At 38.1% G+C, this 22483-nt stretch overlaps 1 protein-coding gene across 5 annotated transcripts in view; it reads right to left on the minus strand.

Annotated features, from left to right (window-relative positions):
* wscd2 (WSC domain containing 2) overlaps window positions 1-22076 on the minus strand; it is a 58988-nt gene extending 36912 nt beyond the window's left edge. For 3 of the 5 annotated variants that reach the window (XM_077241348.1, XM_077241350.1, XM_077241349.1), the window contains exon 1: window positions 21536-22076. The gene's annotated coding sequence lies outside the window, so the exon portion shown is untranslated. Of the gene's footprint in view, window positions 1-13609; window positions 13714-21535 lie in introns of all 5 variants that reach the window. The other 2 variants (XM_077241345.1, XM_077241347.1) reach the window with 2 other exon arrangements.
* Between the last annotated feature and the right edge of the window lie 407 nt (window positions 22077-22483).

Raw genomic sequence — 22483 nt, forward strand, 5'->3', positions numbered from 1 at the left:
GTTTTCTTGCCGCTCCACTCCTATTGGTTGTCGCTTCCAAAAGTTGCTCTTCATTTGCATAAAGTTAAACAGATCTCAACTTTGTCGCGTCGCCAGACATGCCCCATCCGGTCGCCAACGGTCACTGTCGCACGTGTCGCCGGAAATCGCCCACTCCCCATTTGAAATGAATGGTATCGTGACGCTTCGTCGCTTGTAGTGTGAACGGGGCTTTAAAGGAAGGCTGCTAACTAGTTAGCAGTGCGGTGGAGTCTGTTAAATGGTGATTTAACGCTACGTTGTCACCAGATGAGACAATATAACGTAAATAAACAATGTCCTTTTACTCTCACAACGAGCTTATCATACTCGTTTGCTACATTAGCTAGCTAGTCATGTTTCATAACCTTGTCAGTTGGAGTGGAAGCTAATGTGTGCGCTCATCATACACAGTGTCTGAAGAGACCTCATTACTAAAGTGAAAGGGTTGGCTGGTGTCATCATAGTGACCTGGGTTGCCAGTAGCAAACAATGGAACGCGCTCTGCTGGACAAACTACGTTTGAGAAAAAAAGTAGTTTTATCGGCGGCATATCTGTGTCATATACAACAAACCGATATATCTGCGACAGTCTCATATCAGCCAGTAATATCGGCAGACTGATATATCGGTCGGCTCTAATTATTAAATATTGAAATTAAAATGAAAAAAGATTATTAAATACTGTAGAAGTATTGTTCATTTTTAGTCCATTAACTAATGTAGTTAAATTTTAACAAAATGAAACATTATTGTAAAGTACTACCGCCTTAAACATTTTAGAACGACTGCCCGAGGACTGTTTTTTTTTACCATACTTATTACTGCAATAAATACTTAAACACATTTAGCTCCCAGAGCAAACATTGTTTTTATTACAGAGATTGATGCAAGCTAATTCAATGTCCTGAAAAACATCAAGAGATAAGCTGAATAAGGCAACTCAAGCAGTAACAGTCACGTGCACACACTCACAGCAGAGTTCACTATGGCAGTGTTTCCTGTGTCACCTTCGGTCAACAGCGTCATTAATTAACTTAGAAGAACAGTCTGTTTTTCCACACTATAGCCAAACCGGAAAAACGCTTCCCTGATCTTTCCTCAGAGGAGTGTGGCTCTCCCTTCCTGGACGCTGTTTCCAAACCCCGGCGATTTCCCGCTTTATTTATAACACACCACATACAAAATTACTGTATTCTTTTTTTAATGGGTTAACAAAAGCTCACTTGGGTTTAATTTGGACCTCATATTCTTATATAGGAATCATAAACCCTTGGGACAGAGTAATATCACAAAATCAAAGCACTGAATACAAACACACAAGCCGGTCCATCTACTTCAATCTGCCACACACTGACCTCAGTATATCTGAGAAAAATAGGGAGAGGGAGCAACAGGCCAGTAATATAAAAATATTTTTAAGCCAGGCCAGGATGGATTTTGGTATCTGACTAATGTCAGTCAAACACCCACCCACACACACCACCAGATCAGAGCCAAGAACCTTCTGCCTTGATACAGATCAATTCACAGCATAACGCCAGTGCAATCTTCTGCTAAACAAAAACATATCAATGTACAAATCCCAAGTCAAGTTCAACTCAAATCAACTAAGTTCTAAATTACTTAAAAAACATAGGCATACTTATATTTTTTATATTCAATATGTCCCACACATACCTGCTGCAAAGGAAATTTTAATACAGGGGGGGGGGGGAAGCTGTCAACATGATTCCGATAAAAAAAGTATTTTCTATTCATATAATAAAAAGATATATAAATTATTATTTAAAATTATATGAAAATAATATAAATAGATAATATACAAATTTTACTAAATTAATATTAGTAAAAAAAACTAAATATACAAATATTACTAAATTAATATTAGTAAAAAAAACTAAATAAAGTTGAGACATTAGGTCTGATAACAACTAAGCATGTAAATAATTTTTACATTATGTAATTGGTTTAAAATAAGAAAAAACAAAAAAACTAAAACATCATTATCTTCTTACATTTAAATGGTACTATAAATGAGCCTAAGTCACAAAGAAGTCAAATGTGACATCTAAACTTTACAGTAAACTGACTGTGAGACACTATAATCCTGTCTGTCTTTTGCTCCTAAAGCCTCTTAGTCTAGACTGACTCCTCTCAACAGGTGAGAGAAAACCAGACTCAACCCCTTCAAGCAAATGATGAAGATTGCAAATGGTTTTCATATAAAAATGTTAAGATTTCATTACATTTTAGGGGTGGGGGGGTGAATACATTGGTACAACAATTGCTGAAGTGATAATTTCAGGGATGCAGCTGAATTTTCACACAAAAACTTGCTATATTAGTCATTATTTTCTCACCTCCCACCCAAATTATTTCCTTGCCCGAAGAGAAGAGAAGAGAAGAGAAGAGAAGAGAAGAGAAGAGAAGAGAAGAGAAGAGAAGAGAAGAGAAGAGAAGAGAAGAGAAGAGAAGAGAAGAGAAGAGAAGAGAAGAGAAGAGAAGAGAAGAGAAGAGAAGAGAAGAGAAGCTGAAGGAGTATTTATTTCATTTCAGCTAGAGCTCTAGTTAGAGTTGGGTTAGTCTCATTAGAGCAATAGAACAGCAGGAAATACACACAATTCGGCTCTTGATGTGTGTCAGGAGAGCACTGTGTCTTTCGAATCCTTCCCGAGTTGCGAGACTAGTAGGCTACCCCATTTACACCTGGTATTAAAATGCGATCTGTATCCAGATAAGTTATACGGATAATAAGTGTTCTGATCTTACCTTTGCGTTTACACCTTGAATTTTTAATCCGTTCTCGTTATCCATATTGAGTTCGGATCTCTGTCCTCCAGAGTGACACCTGCGCGTGAGCACTGAGGTGGCTGGAAATCAGCTGTAGTTTGTCAACAAGGCAGGTGTAGGATCGTTAGAGATGCTTTTACTGTACCGCCTGTTTTCTCTGTACCGCCTGTCGCGGTAGCAGTCATTTTCAACGTTTTTCTATTATAGTCCATGGGCCAAGCCATAATTTGGTACCACCTGAGGTGGCAAAATCTCTTTGGTACCAGTTTGTTTGTAGAGTCCATACAAGTACTTTGAAACATGATAACATTTTCAAATGAGTAGCTTTACTAATATTTTGGGACAATCATTATTATTGCCATTATCATCCTACAGTATCTGCCCCGCAGGTTTGTATGAAGTCTATTATAAGAGGTAGCCATACATGCCATATATGTTTATTTTTTTCAGGAAAGTCAGGGCAATCCAGATCAGCCATAATTTGACATGATATATGTGGTATACGTTTTATATTAGCCTTCATATTAAAGAAAACAATTTTTTGCATCTACTAAATTGTTATATTTGTAAATCTATCTAAAAAGATATTGATGTTAAGGGGGGTATCTTTTCAGATATGGATAGACAAGACTGTCTGTAATCTAGTGATATCAGAAACATGATGGTGGGACAATCCATGACCTAGCAATTTGAAAAATATATGTATGTATTGTATATAAAATATTATGCAACAACAACGTCTGGTGCTAGTTTCAAAAGTTTCAGATTACTCCATACCTCGTTGTACAGATAAGCCACTATGTTCATCTGAAAAGGTGAGTCCTGCTGTTTATTTTGATATGTGTTACCCTTGGAGGCTATAGGCACTTCTTGACTTTGTGTGAAAATGAGTTAAGAAATGACAGATGATTGTAACTTTGTTTTATTTTGAATTAGATTTTTCAAACTAAGATTACTCCGACCATCTTTGTTCTACAAGCAATCTACTAGCGTCACTGTGAAGCAGAAGGTCCACTCTTTCATTTGATATCTATTTTATACAATAACAACTTTGTGAGTAATTAAAAAAAGATTGATGAGTGTGGAGATGCAGAGATGGGAAGTAGTTTAAGACGGCTGAAATTTCATGTGAGTTCAAAACCAGATTACTTCACAATACTTTGTTGCACAGACTAGCACATAGCATCATTGGAAATGGCTAGTCCTGGTGCTATTTTTAGCACCACAAATTTAAATGTTCATTGTTCTTGATATACCGGTATTTCTGTTATTTTCAGAGCAAGGTACATCACAAAATAGAGAAGTATGGCAGAACAAAGTGCAAGTGGTACACAGCCAGAGTGTTTAATACACTGTTCGGATGATGACTCTAACCTTGTGACACCTACTAATATAGATTCATGGAACACACTACTCAGAGCAGCTAAAATAAGAGGCTACAGACCCATCATTGATCTTGCTAAAGACCTACCTGAAGGTAGCATACCATCAGTATTGTATCACAGGAAATGTCGTAGCATCTTCACTATGAAGAAACTGCTTGACAGCATCCTTACAAAAGAAAGTTCTTCAGAAATATCTGCAGAAGACATAAGAAAATCCACTAGAAAAAGTTCACAGCCATCAAGGGTGTATGAGGCCAAATGTATATTTTGTGACAAATGTGCAAGTATTTGAAAGGTCAAAGGACAAAAGAGAGCCTGACAAAATGCACAGAGTTGAGAGCTGATGATACAATCAGGAGAGCGGCTGTCAGGAAAGGTGACAACAGAAAGCTAGCCATAGTCAGTCGTGAACTAGTAGCAGCTGAAGGTCATTATTACAGATCCTGCTACAGGGTGTACACAAAGGATCCAAATACAGACATAGACAAAGGTGAAATTAACTTGGGCCAAGCAGAATGTCATTATGAGGCAGCAGAGAGAATCGCGCTCTACAAAGTTTTTGCATACATTAGGGAAGGACTGATTGAACATCCTACAGTGGTACCATTTACAGACCTGACCTCTAAACTGGTGACAGAAATGGCTGAATGTGGTGTAACACAAGTGGCACCTTCTACAAAGAAACACCAACGTCGCAAGGTTGAATCTGAATTTGGTGAATCTTTACACATCATACCAAATGACAAAGGAAAGCTGTTGGTATACCCTGACAATTTGACAATGGATGAACTTGTAAAGGTTTGCCAGAAACTAAAAGATGAACTGAAGGAGCACAAATCAAGCATTAGCGAAGACATCATATCACAAGCGGCACTGAAGATCAGAGGTGATATTCGGAACCAAGATGTTACTCAAGCATGGCCACCACATGCGTCAGATCTTGGGATGATGAACAGTACTCCTACATCTCTAGTGGAGTTTTTCCAGACACTCCTAACAGGTTCATCCAAAGTAGGTAATAACCCATCCCAGAAGGTGAAAAGGCTCACAGCTTCATTCAGCCAAGACCTAGTTTATGCTGTTACTTGCGGCAAAGTCAAGCCTACAAAACATATTGTGTTGCCCTTTGCTGTCAAGTCACTCACCGTCACTCAATGTGGAACTGATAAAGATACTGAATAGACTCGGTCATGGTGTTTCATATTCTCAGGTAGAAGAAATTGACACAGCCCTTTGCCTTCAGAAGCAAGCAGCAAGTGGAGGTGCCATCCCACTACCACAAAACATCAAGCCTGGTCTCTTCACAACATTGGCATGGGACAATATAGACAGACTAGAGGAGACAATCAGTGGTGAAGGGACATCACATAGAGTGAATGGAATTGCTGTGCAAACAAAGCATATTGCTGATCATCCTGTTGATACCAGATCTTTGCCTTGCATCCCCAAAACCAAGAAGAGAAGCATTGAAGCAGTGGAGATGGTACTTCCCATTTACAATGCAGGAGAACGTGCCAATCCTCCTGTTATACAGACAGTTGACACTAATCATGCCTGCTTTCTACAGGATGCAGCAGACAGAAACCATGTGTGGCTAATGGCTCGTCTTTCCAACAAAGATGTTTGCAGCTGGACTGGGTTCAATATCCTCACCCACAATGATACAAGTGTACAAGAAGATAGTATAGGCTATTTGCCCACAATCAATGCTCCTGCTACACAGTTATCAACAGTACATGAGGTACTTAACCAGTCGAGAAGCATCATGAAGTCTCTGCAGCTCAACAACATTGTTGTTGTTTTTGACCAGGCATTATATGCCAAAGCTGCAGAAATTACATGGAAACACCAGGAGGTATTCAAGAACATCATCCTTAGAATGGGAGTCTTCCATACCACCTGTACTTTCATGGCAACAATTGGAAAACGGTTTGCAGATGCTGGTCTAAGAGACCTTTGTGTAGAGGCAGGAGTGATAGCTGATGGCTCAATCTCAGGGGTCATTGATGGTCACAGGTACAATCGAGGAATAAGGCTCCACAAGCTGCTCTATGAGGCTTTCCTGAGACTAGCATGGAAAGGTTTTCATCCATGGTTAGAACAGAATCACCAGGAAGATCTTATTCATTTGGAAGCAACTTTGCAAGCAGTTGATAACCTGTGTGAAGAAATATCTCAGACAAGATTTGAGGGAACCCTCGAGCAAGATTCATGTCAACGCATTCTGACACGATTCAATGAGTTCCTCAGCTACCTTAGAGATAACAATGGTCCCCTGTCTGCCTTCTGGATGTCATATGTGGACATGGTTGAGATTTTGCTTAGTCTTATTCGAGCATCAAGAGAGGGAAAGTGGATGATGCATCTTGCAGCAATTAGAGCAACCATTCCATGGTGTTTTGCTTATGATAAGCTAAACTATGCCAGATATTTGACATACTACTATGCTCAAATGTCTCGCCTGGAGGTGGATCATCCTGGTGTTCATGCACACTTTATAGAGGGTGGTTTTTCTGTCCAGCTGGGCAGGAATAATCCCTTTGGAAAGATTCCGGTAGACCAGACAATTGAGGAGACTGTAAACAAGGACACCCAGACTGCCGGTGGAACCAAGGGTTTTAGCCTAAAAACTGGAGCAGTCACCAGATACTATCTCACTTCAGAAAACTGAAGTCAGTATCTGAGGCAACTCAGGAACATGACAGGCAATGAGTCGACAGAGTGTTTCAGTCATCAAGATTTACAGAAGCCCAGGATAGAGAAGGATATGGCAGATGTAAATGCCTTTGTAGAACTTATGGAGAGAAGCTGGGTAAACCCTCTAGGTCCAGATCAGTCTGATATCATTAGTCTTTCCACAGGAATGGCTGTGTCACCAGACAAAGCCAGTGATCTGCTGCAAGCTCACCAGACTGGAGAGCAGGCATATCAGACGTTCAGAAGTGAACGTTTAGAGAAAGAGTCACCTGCAACCAGGTTCGATGACAAATTGAGAAAACAGAATCCGAAGACATTCTCAAGCATCAAGACAAGTGCTAGAGTAAAACAAGCACAGAAGAAAGAGGTGGTCTTGAAAGCTGACAGAAATCTCTTTGGGCATATGATCATTGCTTCGCAAAGTAGAGAACTTCACATTAAAGATGTCCTGGCTCATCCACATGGTCCATTGCCTTGGGCACTTTCAAATCCAGATGGCTCATTGCGGAAAACTAATAAGGCTGCTGTTGCAAGAGAGTTAGAGAAATCAGCATCATCAGTTGAAGATATTGGAGAACACTCTGCATGCATCATTGATGGAATGAGCCTTGTTCAGAAACTAAAAGGTGATGGCAAGACTTTTGGAGAGATTGCTGGTTCTGTATTGAACCTAATGTTGCACGAAGGAAGACACAGTAAGCGGATAGATGTGGTGTTTGATGTGTACTGGAAAACATCAATCAAGAATGCTGAGAGATACAATCGTGGTTCAGCAAGTAGCACTCAATGGAAGAACATTGCCCCGGGACACAATGTAGTGCAGTGGAGAAAGCTGTTAAGTAATACAGACAGTAAAACAGCCTTGATAACATTCATCGTGGACCAGTGGAAGCTAGCAGAGAACCTGGTAAAGCTTCAGGAAAAGCAACTATTTGCAACCTGTGGAGAGAGATGTTATTGTCTGACCAAAAAAGAGTGGAATGTTGTTGAAGAGCTGAAATCTTCTCATGAGGAGGCCGATACCCGTATGCTCCTACATGCAAATCATGCTAGCCAGAATGGCTATCAAACCACAGTTATTGTGAGTGAGGATACGGATGCCATGATCCTTTGTCTTAGATGCTGTAAGAAGATAAACTGCCCCCTTTATCTGAAATCTGGCACTCAGAATCGAACAAGGTACATCAACATCAGCAACCTTGCTCAGCTCCTTGGAGATGATCTATGTGATGCTCTTATAGGGGTACATGCCTTTACGGGTTGTGATAGCGTAAGTGCTTTTGCAGGACGAGGAAAACTTACCGCTCTCAAACTTGTGAAAGTAAACAGGACATTCCAAGAGTCATTCAAATCCCTGGGAACCTCCTGGGATGTATCAGAGGAATTATACAGCAACATGGAATCATTTGTCTGTAGGATGTATGCACCATCATCTAGTGTATGTGATGTTAATGATCTACGTTACCTGCTATTCTGTACCAAAAGGGTTGAAGTGGAGTCCAGCCTACTTCCCCCTTGCAGGGACTGCTTGAAGCTGCATATACAGCGTGCCAATTACCAGACAGCTATCTGGAGGCACTGTCTGGAAGGACAGCCAGACATACCCGAACCAAAAGGACATGGATGGACAACTGATGACAAAGGTATGCTTATAATAAATACAATAATTACATTTTCTAATAACTAATAATGCAATAGTATTAAATATCTATAGGTAATTTCTTGACATATGGACACCTCACAGAAATGGATGAGAAATATCTCCCACTTATTTGTACAGGTATGCTGATGTTAGTGTGGATGCGGGGACCCCCAGCACCAATGGCTGTTCTGGAGCTTATGGCCTGCAAGTGTTCATGGACCTGCAAGCTTCCCGACTGTTCCTGTCTTGCCAATAAATTAAAGTGCACAGAAATGTGCAAGCTACAAACCTGCAGCAATCAGAGGGAGGAGGAGGAGAATCCTGATGTCATGAAACTGGTTGAATATGATGACGATGATGATGAAGATGATGATGATGGTGGTGAATAAACAGAAACATTTTGCAATGGCCAAATAAGTTCATGAATAAGGTATAATTATTTTGTTTTTCTTTGTATGACATGTTCTGTTCAAATAAAGTTACAAGATTTTTTCATTCTTTGGCTCAACGGTTAGTGTCATTGAAGGCTAATTTCTGTGACAAAGCTACCACTTACAAAAGGTTATCATGTTGAAATATCATCTAGAGATATGGACAAAAAAAAAAATCAAACTAGAATTTGCCACCTTGGGTGGTACCAATCAGTGAAATTTGTGGCCTGGGCCCATGGACTATTAGGAGCAAACAGAAAAGACGACAGGCCCTGTTTGGAGCTGTTGTTTTTGCGGATACTGTGAATGCTACGCCAGTGAACCGGTCTCTGTGGATGAGAGAACGGAGTAATGAGTGGTGGGAACGTATTGTCTTACTTTTGTCATCCGTTTAGCTTAACATTACTTCTGAGGGGTGGGGTTTTCGCGGGCAGAGGATGACGATTGGCAGGTACGAATGCCATCACGTCGTACGGATTGCGTTTACACCTAGTAAAGATCCGAACACAATGCGATCCAGACTACCTCCAGATGTGGTCAGGCAGATCCGATCACAATCCGATCACAACGTATTTACACCTTGCATTAACATGCGTTTTTTATTATCCGGATAACTTATCTGGATACAGATCGCATTTTAATACCAGGTGTAAATGGGAGAGAGGGAGACTGAGAACCAAGAAACAAATAAAGAAGGTCTTTCCATGTTAAAGGGATAGTTCACCCAAAAATTAAAATTCTGTCATCATTCACTCACTTTCATGTCTTTCCAAACCTGCATGACTTTTTCTTTTATGCAATACAAAAGGAGAAATTCTGTAGTGGTCTTTTTTCCATGCAGTTACAATGAACAGGAACTGAAGCTGACAAACTTCAAAAGGACACAAAAGCACTATAAAGATATCATAAAAGTGGTCTATATGAAAGCCATAGGATAATTTTGTGTGTTACTGTTCACTGAAAATCAGATGACATTGCTCTACCTCTCCTTGACAATTGAGAGAAGTAGTCATTTCCAACAGCAATCTCCAATTGATGGACAAACTATTCTTTTGAGTCTGATCTGATTCTTTTTTGAGTCTGATTCACAAATGGCTTGTTCACAAATAAAACTGAACAAGACATATGTAGCCTTTCATCAGTACTTACTGAGTGTCTGAGTCATTCTCAAGCTGCACATGTAATAAAGAGCTGCTTCATCGCTGACAAACGGTAGAAGATATTTGCATGGTCTGTTTCCTACAAATATACATATTGAGTGCTCTTTTTGTTTTCTGAATTATAAAATATCCTGTCACTATTATGGTGTGAGAAACCGCTCTAAACGATTAATCAAACTGAAGCGCAAACAAAAAATGTTTTACCTTAAAACCGTTTGACAGATTAGATCAATAGCTTGATTCATTCACAATCTGGCATCATTAGTTATAAAAAGCTGATGATTGTTGAAATATTATCAGGGAAAGAAAATTTTTACAGGATTTTTCAGCAATATTTTACCAGGGCATAGCGTCATTTCATAACAAAATGGTCCAAGTGATGCCCCTGGAATGATCGTGTTCTTAATTTCAATTCACAGTTCTGGTCTCAGTGGGCAAGATTATCAATCAACTACAATTTAAAATTTTGAAGTATTTGAATACATAGAATCCACTTCTATGGTAATTTTATGATGCTTTTGCTACCTATTTTGAAACTTGAAAGCATCCAAATAATTTTAACTGCATGGGAAAGAAAGAGCGACCAGCACATTCTTTAGAATTCCCATTTTTGTATTCCACAGAAAAAGGGCATCAAACAGATTTGAAATGACATGAGGGTGATATCATTATTTTGTCAATTATCCCATTAATGCAATTGATGAAGAGTCAGGGACAAAAAAAACAGGAAAAAAATCAGTGCTCGAAGGCTACACGTGGCTTGCGTACATCCACACAAAAAGACGTCTGTCAGCGCCTGTGAGTGGGTATGTGCTGCAAATGTCCTTGTTGCTGAGCGCCCGCATGCAGCACTGAAGTTTCTGTTCTTCCTTTCAGAAACCATTCTGAATATGAATAGAAAATGAGCTGAGAGTGCAAGAGAAAGAGACTACGAAAGAGAGCAAGACAAAGAGCTGGTGAGTCTTGAGAGAGTGGGCGGAAGATAAATTGCAAAAGTAGGGTGAACTACAAGTTGAACGGAAGAACACAAACGGGAAGGGCGAACAAGAACAAAGGTGCCTGCAAGAGAAAGAAATGACTGCGAGTTCCTTTGAGAGAAGGGCAGAAAGGCTTGTTGTTGCTAAAATGCTATTATACAAAATTATCTGCTGCAGAAATGTATTAATACATTAGCTGGGGAAAGGAAAACCTCCATCACCATGAAGTCAAGTTGTCAGATCAGACCTTTATGTCTATCCTGAGCTGTGTTTACTCAGCAGGTTTTTTTAAACAATGGTAAAAGGATAAGATTCCTCTGTTGACAGAATAATTGCACATCACATTTGTTTGTACCCATTACATCACTAAAAGTCAGACCCCCCCACCACCACCTGATATGCAGGAATAGATGTTGACATTCCTAATGTGCCTGACAGCACTGTTTAAGCTCTCATCTTTGGCAGGAGCAAAGTGTTTGATGATTTGTTCAGAGTAAACACATTCTATAGAGATATGAGAAATGCCTCATACCAGTGTAAGCGAAGACTGACTCATTAAACCACAGACACACTGCCACCACAGAGGTTTACATTTTTTCTCAATAGTCTCAATAGTGTTAATCTAATATCCTGTATATAAAACACTGTGTTAATGCTGTTAAACAGACTGCTACTGACTGTTATTTGTACATGGTGACATGGGATGAAACAAGTCCCGACTGCAGGATGAGCTGTGCAGGATGAGTTTATTATTTACCCTCAATCTTAATGTAGCCCTTATTTATGAATAAGGACTGTTAATGGCAAGGGCAAATTTGGGGGGCTTAAAGGGATAGTTCACCCAAAAATGAAAAGTAGCCCATGATTTACTCACCCTGAAGCCATCCTAGGTGTATATGACATTCTTCTTTCAGACGAAAACAATTGGAGTTATATTAAAAATTGTCCTGGTTCGACCAAGCCTTATAATGGGAGTCAATGGATGTGGGGGGAGGGTGGGATATAAGAAAATATCCATATTTATTTATTATCAACTGAAATAACTAGCTTCCAGCAGACGGCCGTACGCAAGTCGACTTACGCCAAAAGATTAACACTTGACGATGATGATGTATGGCATAGGAGTTGTGTAAGCTGTGACGCCTCTTACGGTTCAAACAAACAGGGATGATCAATCACGTTCGTCATTATGTTGTGGATCAAGTTCAAGTTCAAGTTACTCTTTTGGCATAAGTCGACTTGTTTACGGACGTCTGCCAGAAGCTAGTTATTTTAGTTGATAAAGTTGTAAATATGGATATTTTACTTACACAATCGCATCGCTTTGCTTTAGAAGGCCTTTATTAACACCACATTCTCGTGTGTTAAGCATGTTTGGATGAGCTTCTGTTTATGTTCAATGTCAATGTTTAAAAGTGAATAAAAGACCAATTTAAATTTGTTCATAGTATAAAGTGATCGTGTCTCTTCAGAAAATTTAGGACTAAATCGCTCAATTCATATGGTTTAGCTTTACGATCTGTCAAAGTGGTAGTGGTCAAAGTTGTAGTTTTATAGGTGTCTATGGAGGGATAGAAAGCTCTCAGATTTCATCAAAAAGACCTTCATTTGTGTTCCGAAGATGAACAAAAGTCTTATGGGTTTGGAACGACATGAGGATGAGTATTTTGGCTTATCTCTTTAAGCCCTCAACCTTAGGATTAGCTGATGTGCCTTAGAAATACCATTCAAAAGTTTAGGGTCAGTAAAGTAAAACTTATTAATACTTTTATTCAGCAAAGATGCATTAAATTTATCAAAAGTGACAGTTAAGACATTTAAAATTGTACAAAACGTCAATTAAATGCTGTTCTTTTTAACTCTTTTTTTGAACTTTTCAAAGCATCCTAAAATATCCACAAAAATATTAAGCAGCCCAAGTTTTCAACATTGATAATAAGGAGTGTTACTAGAGCACCAAATCATTATATTAGAATGATTTTTGAAGGATCATGTGACAGAGATAACTAAAGTAATGTCTGTTAAAAAATTCAGCTTTGTCATAATAAATGAAACAATAATATTTTACAGTGAAATAATATTTCACAATATTTTGTCAAATAAATGCAACATTTGTGAAATTTCAAAAACATTTTAAAAAATCTTACCGACCCCAAACCTTTGAAAGGTATATATTGACTAAAGTGTGAGAATGACTTTTTAAAATAAACCAATCAAACGACAGGAGTCAGTATATGTATAGTCTCATTAACTGAGGAGAATTTGGTGGCCAGGTTTGGCAAAAATCAGACCTTAAGAATTAGTTCCCTTTCAATTCATGAGTTATTATTTTAACTGAATTGGCCATAATCCACAGAAAGTAGAATTTGAATGACAGGAAGAATTTACTGATTTCAGTTATATGAATAATGTTTAATTTCAATTAATTTTAACTCCTTACATTCTAATTCAAATTGCAAATCTGCAACCTCAATTCATATTCAGTTATTCTAAACGGCACACAAACCTGTTGATTTCATTTTTTGATTTCACTGGAATGGAGGGCATTCGCATGAGAGATGTGGAGCAATCGTCTGGGATAGCTAGGTGTGCATTGGACTCCTCCAATGACTAAAAGGAAAGAAAAAAGCTTGTTACAAACTTTAAACTTTATTGACGACTTGTAAGGTGAACATTCAGATATCTTACTACAGCCATTGCTTTCAGTAAACCTGAAGAGAGATCACATAATCGCAGATCTTTAGGGAGGCCAAGATTAATGATATAACAACTAAATAGGGTCTTGCAACCTATTTTTGACACCATTTCAAAACAAAAGTGAATCTGTACAAAAGCAGTATTCGTGTCAAGTCAGCAAAACAAGTCAAAGCATTCTTGCTTATGTATGCAAATTACTGAAACATTTGTAAAAGCAAAAATGCCCTTAAGGACATTGTGAACAGTTTACATTATCCAAATCACCTAATGTTTTGTGCTGCCCCCCTTAAAAGCAACGACAACCTCCCAATAATGCTCTTACTCTTAGTCTAAATTACATTCAGTTAACAGGGTTGATTGTTTTCAGTGTTTTTGGTTTGGATTTGATCCTGCACCATTAGCAGGTAATTACAATGACTGCATTAATAAAGCAAACACAGCATACGGGTGAAAAAAAGACAGAGGAAAGCCTAAAACATGCAGCAGTCTGTTTATCTTTCCCGTTCACTCTCACTGATCATCTCCCTCAGAGTGCATTAATTATACCAGAAAAGGAATTAATTCAAGGAATTAAGCATAATACGGCTAAATTCCATGGATCGAGAGAGTTGTGTGTGCATTACATAACAAGCGGATCTTACAGTCCCTTCCTGTCTCTTTCATTTCCTTTTATTCGCTCCATTACATTCTATTGTTACAGATAATGTGTTCCACACTATTCTATTTCATTCCATTATACAGAGTGCCATTCCTAGCCATTTACTTCCATTCATTTTCATTCAGTTTTATTCAGTTTTATTCCATTCCATTGGTAAAAGTTGGTCTCACATAGCCACCATTGTGACTGGTAATTTCATCCAACATCCTGATTGGATTGAAAGTGGGAGTGAACATTGGCAGGAGCCCAGACTGTGGTGGCCCTGTGTACGGACACCCTCTCAGGTTCACACACACCCACAAAGGCCGTCCTTTGAGCCGACCGAAGAGTTCACTATTGAACAAGCACAGGTCTGCCATTCCCAGTGGGTAATTATTGCTTGCTGCAAGCCTACTGACATGGTGGATGTTATCTCAAAACCACTTTTAAGTCCCTATTATTCTCGTTCTCTCTCCCTTTCAGGAGCGTCTTTCTCAGGGTCCTCTGTGTCTCTCTCGCGCACAATATCAGTTCTTCATTATCCTGGGTCACATTCAGTAACCAGTCTACCTTTCAATAAAGAGACTGACAAACAGTGTGAGATGGATGCCTTACTGCTGTGAAGCATATCTGATTAATCAATGGTTTGAATTACTTAATGACTCTACAGATTTCAATTAATCAAATTAATTAATTCACAATGATTCAGTCATTGATTAATATCAGCCACTAGTTTCTCAAACAAAACAGGATGCCTCCATCTTTTTTATGTTGCTTCATATAGACTTCTTTATAACTGTCTCTTTTGAGAAGTACTTTATTTCCTTCTTCTACAGTCCTTGAAACCCTTTGCTGGAAAAATTACACTTTCTCCTCCATTTGCTAAACCACATGAACCCTTCAAGATCCTTACCAAGTGTTCAAGGCCCCTGTGGAAGCTGTCTGCCTTAGTCAGGTCTCCATCATGAAAAGCAGACCAACAGACTGACCTTGAATAATGTCACCATTAGTGCACCATTATAAATCTCTTACTGTCAGCAGCCAGCCTCTTTATCTTGGTTATGTGCGATAAAGTCAAAAAGCCTATAATTATCCTGGCCAAGGTCCCATTAATTCCACTTTCAACTTCTATACATAGATTGTTTTTTCTTCTGCAATTCCTTATATTAACTATATTGTGATGTATAACATTACGTTAACATAAAAAGACTAAGAATGTGATGTTTTGGTCACACTGCCTACCCCTAGATCTTTAAAGGGTCTTATTAATTCAAGTTTGAACATTATGAACCACTACACATACCTCATTTTGTCTTCTACAAGTCCCTGTATTAACTATATTGTGATGTACAGCCTTAGATTTATATAAAAATTACTAAGAATTAGATACTTTGCTCATATGGTTTCATGCCCTATATCTGTATATGGCTTTCTACTTTTAGTCTCACTTCTAAACTACAAACTCCAGTGTGACAATCCATTCTCTATTTTGATCTAAAATGGCAAGATTCTTGCTTTAACATGGTCATTAATCAAACCGACCTAAGGTTCATCATCCATGCAGTAAAAATATTATTAATGGCTCAGAGCTGTAAAAGGTTGACAAAACAGAAGCATCTGGAAGACAGCTTTCAAACACCTCCTGCTCACACCTTCACAAGAACTCGCACAAACCTCTCCAGACTGCATCCTGTAGTTCATTCCAGTGAGCATGTGAAAGTTCTCATGTATCAGTCACAGAGGATTTAAAACATCTGGCCAGACTTTTTATTTTTTACATTTCGTTTTTTAAACAGGAGCTAATTAAGAAGCAAATCATTAGAACAACTGGTCTGACTGCCAACTGTTTGATGAAAAAATAATTATGCTTGAGGTATGTAAAAACTATGTAAGCTATATCATTCAAAACATACTGTACATGTAACAAACAGTCAACCCATCATTATTTCAAAAAAATAAAGAGCGGTAAGTGATCAGGATCGGACTCTTACCAAATTTAATTTAATATGTGGCCAATGAGCGCTATGAGAGTAATAAAAGATAAAAGATTTCTATGATTTCTAAGATTTCTATTTCTAAAATCAGGGTACCAACACAACAAGAAAAGAAAAAAAAGAAGAAGAAAGAAAGAAAATATTGCTCTGTTCTCTCATATCCCACCACCTGTCCAAACAGCAATTACTTGAGTATTATTTACTTAAAAAGCCCAGTGTTGCTGATAATCCGGGACTGAGCTGAAAATCTGGTTGAGATGTATACGGCTGCTCTGCACTCAACCCATTCTTCAGGCTTTTCTTGTAACAGATCAAAAAAAGCTCAATGGTTTATCTTTCCTCCACTGATGAAGAGAGATAGAGGAAATACCATCATAAAGTCTTATTTGGAGCCCTAATTGTTTGTTGATAATGCTTTCAGAAATTAGTGAATACAGCATGTTTAGTGTGATGAATAACATCTATTGTTAATAGCGAAGAGAGATATTTTTGTATCACTAGAATCAACTGCAAAAAAAGTGACTGTTTTCAAACAGGTTTCCCAAAAAACTCCCGATGTCCTACAACTGGATGGCAAACCGTTGCCCCGCAACAAACTCAAACCATTCGCTAAGTCGATTTTGCTATGCTGGGATGGTCGGGATTCTCAAACAAACGAGACAACCAGTGTGTACACTTTTGGAGTATATCAACCTACAAATGGTTTACTTAGATTTGTCTCTACATATTTAGCTGGAATAGGAAAACGTATTTTAACATCTGAAAAATAACACACTTTCTGGAGTTTCTGAATGGCCAGTAAACTCAATCAGTACTAAACGTGCCCATTTATCTCAAATAAAAACCCATTTTCTGAGCCAAGCATTAACAACAGATTTATGATTATGCTGGCATGACTGCACATCCTATGAAACCCCAGGCATCTTAAATGCAAACATCGCTTACTGCGACTCAAGAGTTCAAGTCAAAGAGCTTAGTGTGATCTTCCTCAGGATGATTTCATCTCGCACTGTTGCTGTGCCTCTGCGATTGGTCAAGCAGAGGACGGGGATGATTAAAGAAAGATAATACGCACAACAATTACAATTCAAGCTCTGTTCCAAAACAGAGTGAGCATCATATGCACAATCCCAAAGTGAAGGCTGTTCCAAAAAGGTACACAACGTACTTATAGTGCAACCTAAGATACCTTATTTTTGGGCAAACTCTAAGGCAGTATTCTTCATGGGTAAAGACAGTTCTTAAATGCATTGAAACAAGCTTATTGAATTGTCAATTATACAGTAAATATACTTTAAATAAATTAAATAAATACCCCAAAACTATAAAATTCAATACCAAAACGTCTGGACTTTACAAAACGTTTTGGAACAGACCATCACTGCATCCGAAACCGCATACTGTATACTACAGGTTACATTAGGTTTGAAACGTCCGTTAAAAAAGTATGTTCTATATAGCATAATGCACTATATCTGCCATGTTGTCATTGTCATGTGACCTACACCGTCAATTGTGTCACTTCACTGCCTTTCACAAATCCTCTCCCATGGACTCATTGAATAGTAAAGTGTCCATTGGAAGCACACTTCAGAATTTCCCGGAAGTAGTAGGTCACCTGATACTTTTCGCCTACTACTTTATGAATACTGTGAATTCGGACATACTACTCAGCTCGGATACAGTTTTTCACCTATTATATGGAAGTATGCATATTTGAACCGAGGGCATATGTTTTTCCATCTTCAGCAAGATAATCTCATGATGAAACATCTTTAAAACATGCACATTTGTATGCAGGCCAAGACACACATCTGCAGAAATTGAATCAACTTAAACTCTGCCGAGGTCAAGAAGAGAGTTCAGCAATTGACAGTAAGTCTTCAACTCATACAGTACACTCAGCACACAGGATAACAGGAAATTAAGAGTAAAGTGATTAATACAGTACAACCAAAGCCATAAAGGATAAATCAAGGAGAAACACTTGGAAGAATCACAGAGCTCCAGGGACAATTGTTAAAAACAAGATATATGATCTTTTATTATTTTTCAAATTTTGTCCAGACACTTGCTGTTGTTGGAAAAAGAATTCTGTGAGGAACTGAATGGCAGTGTAGCCCTGTTAATATCTGATATTAACATCAGTCTCGGATGGCGAAATTAGCTAGAGGTCAGCACTAAATTAAGTGTGTAAACAGCCTCCAAAACTCTTTGTCCTGAAGATTTATTATTTGAATGACTTTTTTTAATGGATGGCAACTAGTTGAAATTCCAATGTTAGACGAACATTGAAAACTCAGATGTGACATAACGACCCATAAAATATGAATTATAATCTGTCCAATTAGTAAACAATGTGAAATTATGGTAAATGAATTCGGTTTCTCTCAAATCTTGCAGCGACACATCATGATGGTGTAGCCCTGTCTGTTCCACATTTGGCTTCAGACACATGGATAAAGTTCAATATGACATTCAATGTGCACTCAGCAATTACAACCCCCCAGGAAAAAGTAGATTGACTTCCTCTACCGGATTGTTAAATTCTAGCTTAGTTCCCTATCTAACTGAGCACAAGCAGAGATTTGACACTTTCAGGCCAGATTTACCAGTTGATTTCCGAGTAATAGAGCAGAACTAAATAATTCATTTTCTGAATAGCAGTTCAGTTCTGATTAGGCAAAGAACTGCAATACGAGCAACAGCAGCTGATCACAAATTAAAATAAAATGTTGCAGTGTCATATTTAACATCATGACTGGCGATTAAAGTCTTCAATTGACTGCTTTATATTAATTAAGCGCCCTTGATTAATTAAGAGTACCTGATGCTGGGGCAAAACCTGAAATATTAAAACATTACATGAGATTGCATGTCTATGTACTAACTATTTTACCAACTAAATGTCAAGGTATGAAGTAAAGATAACAGGAAAATCTTTAGATGTTGGAATACAATTCTGAAATCCTGAGAGAGAGAAAAAACAAAGTTTGAAGTATTGATCATTTTTAACTGTTTTACATTATTTTAAATGAGCAGTTTCTGAATGGAAGGAATCTTAGATAAAAATGTAGTGCTCTACTTTGAAAATAGAGCACCCAGTTTATGACAGAAGGTCTTACAGTCTCACTGATCTGGTGATTGAAATGACATAAAATATGTCCTAAAGACTCTGGTAAATCTGGCGCTTTGTGTCCGATAGCAAGTCACATGGAACACGGTCTCCGATCAGAGGAGTTTCATAACTCCAAGACATACAGACTAATTAATCTCACACACCACTGAACGCATAAAAATAACAGCTCAGAGCACTGAATCTATGATGAACACAACCGATTAATACGACGCAGCCTTCCAGCTGGTCAGTTATGTGAAAAAAAAATAATTAACAAAAACATACACTAAATTTCAATCTACTTGTATAATAAGGAAATCCTAAAATTCCAGAATAGCATTAGTATTGAAATGCATAGGAAACAAGCTCATGTAAAGCGCCACCAACGTGTTTGTTCTCTTATGCAAACTAAAACTCTTATGCCCCCCCCCCTTTAAGTTATCGTAAACAATAGTCTGAAAAGAAAATGCTTTTAAGAAATGACATTTTAACAGGGAGAGATTGATTAAATTATAGATGTGGTTTAGCACTCAAAGGGAACTAGTAAGAAGGTAGGCAGTGAGGCTGAAAGAGAGGAGAACCATCTTACATTTCAGTAAAAGATTTAAAATAACCCAATGTTCTAGTAGAATCTGGGAATATGTGGATGGTTAGAGACTATGAAGAGGGCAACTCACTATAGCAACTGCATCTCAGTGACTAAGAATGAACACACACTGTGCTGCTAATTTGCAGAGAAGCATTTCAGACAGTAGTGAGTTATTAAACCTTGTTACAAGTCAAGCTCTACACAACCGCTCTCAAATCGCTCTCAAATTTGTTACAGACACACGCATGACATCCAGACGCTTGTAAATGTGAAAGGGCCTACTTGTTTTTGTAGTTGAGAACTCTATATGTATTTCGTTTGGAAGTTCTGTTTGATGTGCAAAACTGGCTCTTGGGAATATGTAACACCAATATTAGGTTCAAGACACAAAGAGATCAACTCCTCAACATTCCACAGCTTTTGAGTACCTGATGATAAAGGAATTTCTTCAACATAAGTACCAAACATCATTCAAAGCAGCACTGATATCAAAACTGATCCTGTTACAAAGATTAATTAATTATGTCATTATAAATCAACACATTTATCTCACACAATGGGGCATCTGCATAATGGGTATAGTGTCAGTTCAAAGCATGTGTAAAAATGTCCTTTGAAACATAAGTTAGCATACAAGCAACTGTGAAATCTACTTTTAAGCTCAGAAGGTGAGCTAATAGAAGGTGAAAATGGTCAGAATTAACCCAAATATGCCATATTTTAAAGTTAAATAATCTGATATGCTAGATCTACAGTATATTGGGACCCTGTTTTTACATCATCATAAAACGTATTTTTGTATTATCATGCAATACTGGGGCTGTTAGCGATTATTTTCAGATGTTTTGGCAATACCCTTATATATTTTTGGTTATTTGGAACTACAGCTAAAAAAATCACTTAATTTATGGAAAAAATGTTTTAATGGCTTGACAATGCTTTCAAAATATTATTTTAATGCACTCTATGTATTTAATGCATCTTTTTTAAAAAGTTTGTACGGCATGTCATTAGCGTTGTAAAAATAAATCACAATCACTAAAAATCTAACATGTTAGATGAATATAACACTGTCAGCCAGTCAGAGAAGTGTCCTGTAGTGTGACTTGATATAGCTAAATCATCTAGAACTATTTTATACAACATTTTCAAATAATATTGTATCACTCTGTGCATAGGCTACAGATTTCATATCCCTAAAGGACTGTTAAAATGAAGAAAATTTAGATTTTCTCTACTAATAAAAAACAGAAGACTAAGTTGACGGTGCAACATAGCTGAACTCTGTAGATGCAGACTACAATTAACTTTGCTCCTAAAACGTCACTCTCAATCAGTAGGCAACCTTACACTCTTGTCGTCTGGCGGCTTGATAAACTTGTATATTGACGGCTTACCTGACTGTAAGGTCACTCCAGCAGATTTGAATTGAGCAAGGCAGAAACTATGGAATCACTTGCACCGAACCCCTTGAGTGTAAATTCGCATTCAACTGCACTGTCTCTCTTCCACTGTAGTGATCGATCGAAGAACGGGGCGCCTGGAGGCGCACACAATGAATACGTCTGCAAATGATTGTCTGGTTGATTATTTGCTCAGTGATCAGCGTGGTTTTCCATGCCCCGCTGAGTTTTCCAATCCCAATTATTCCCGATCACAACTGCCGCAGGATCCGTACGCGCTGCCTTTTACATCGTCGCGCGCTCAGAGCCGCACGCAAGCACCCACAACGCGGCCACATAGTACCTGCTCCTCGCCTCCGGTTTTTCACTGAATCAGGTCAGAGAGATGTCCTGTCCTTTTGTAGATGTCAGGAGACCTGTCTGTCTCTTCTCTCGTATAGCCTACACGGCGCGTTTCTCACATCCCTGTGGTTCACAGCAACAGCAGCAGCAGCGCGTCAGCGTGTGCTCCGAGTCCGCGCCGCCCGACAGCACTGCCTAGAGTTCTCACACAGACACAGCATGGCACACAATATTAAATAATACATCGAGATTATATTAATAAAACGCGACTGCTCGAACGGTACATTCTGCTCTTTTGTAAAAAACACTGACAGGAAATCAAAAATAGCCTACTTTTGACTGATTCAATTCACATGATGTTTTTCATATATACCAATATATATGTGTGTATATATATATATATATATATATATATATATATATATATATATATATATATATATATATAGGTGCTGGTCATATAATTAGAATATTTTTCTAATATATAATTAGAACATTTATTTCAGTAATGCCATTCAAAAAGTGAAATTTGGATATTATATTCATTCATTACACACAGACTGATATATTTTGAATCTTCATTTCATTTAATTGTGATGA

This window comes from Siphateles boraxobius, unplaced genomic scaffold (assembly GCF_051911475.1).
Source record: "Siphateles boraxobius isolate OS27281-9 unplaced genomic scaffold, OSU_SipBor_1 24, whole genome shotgun sequence".
Classification (NCBI taxonomy): Eukaryota; Metazoa; Chordata; class Actinopteri; order Cypriniformes; family Leuciscidae; genus Siphateles; species Siphateles boraxobius.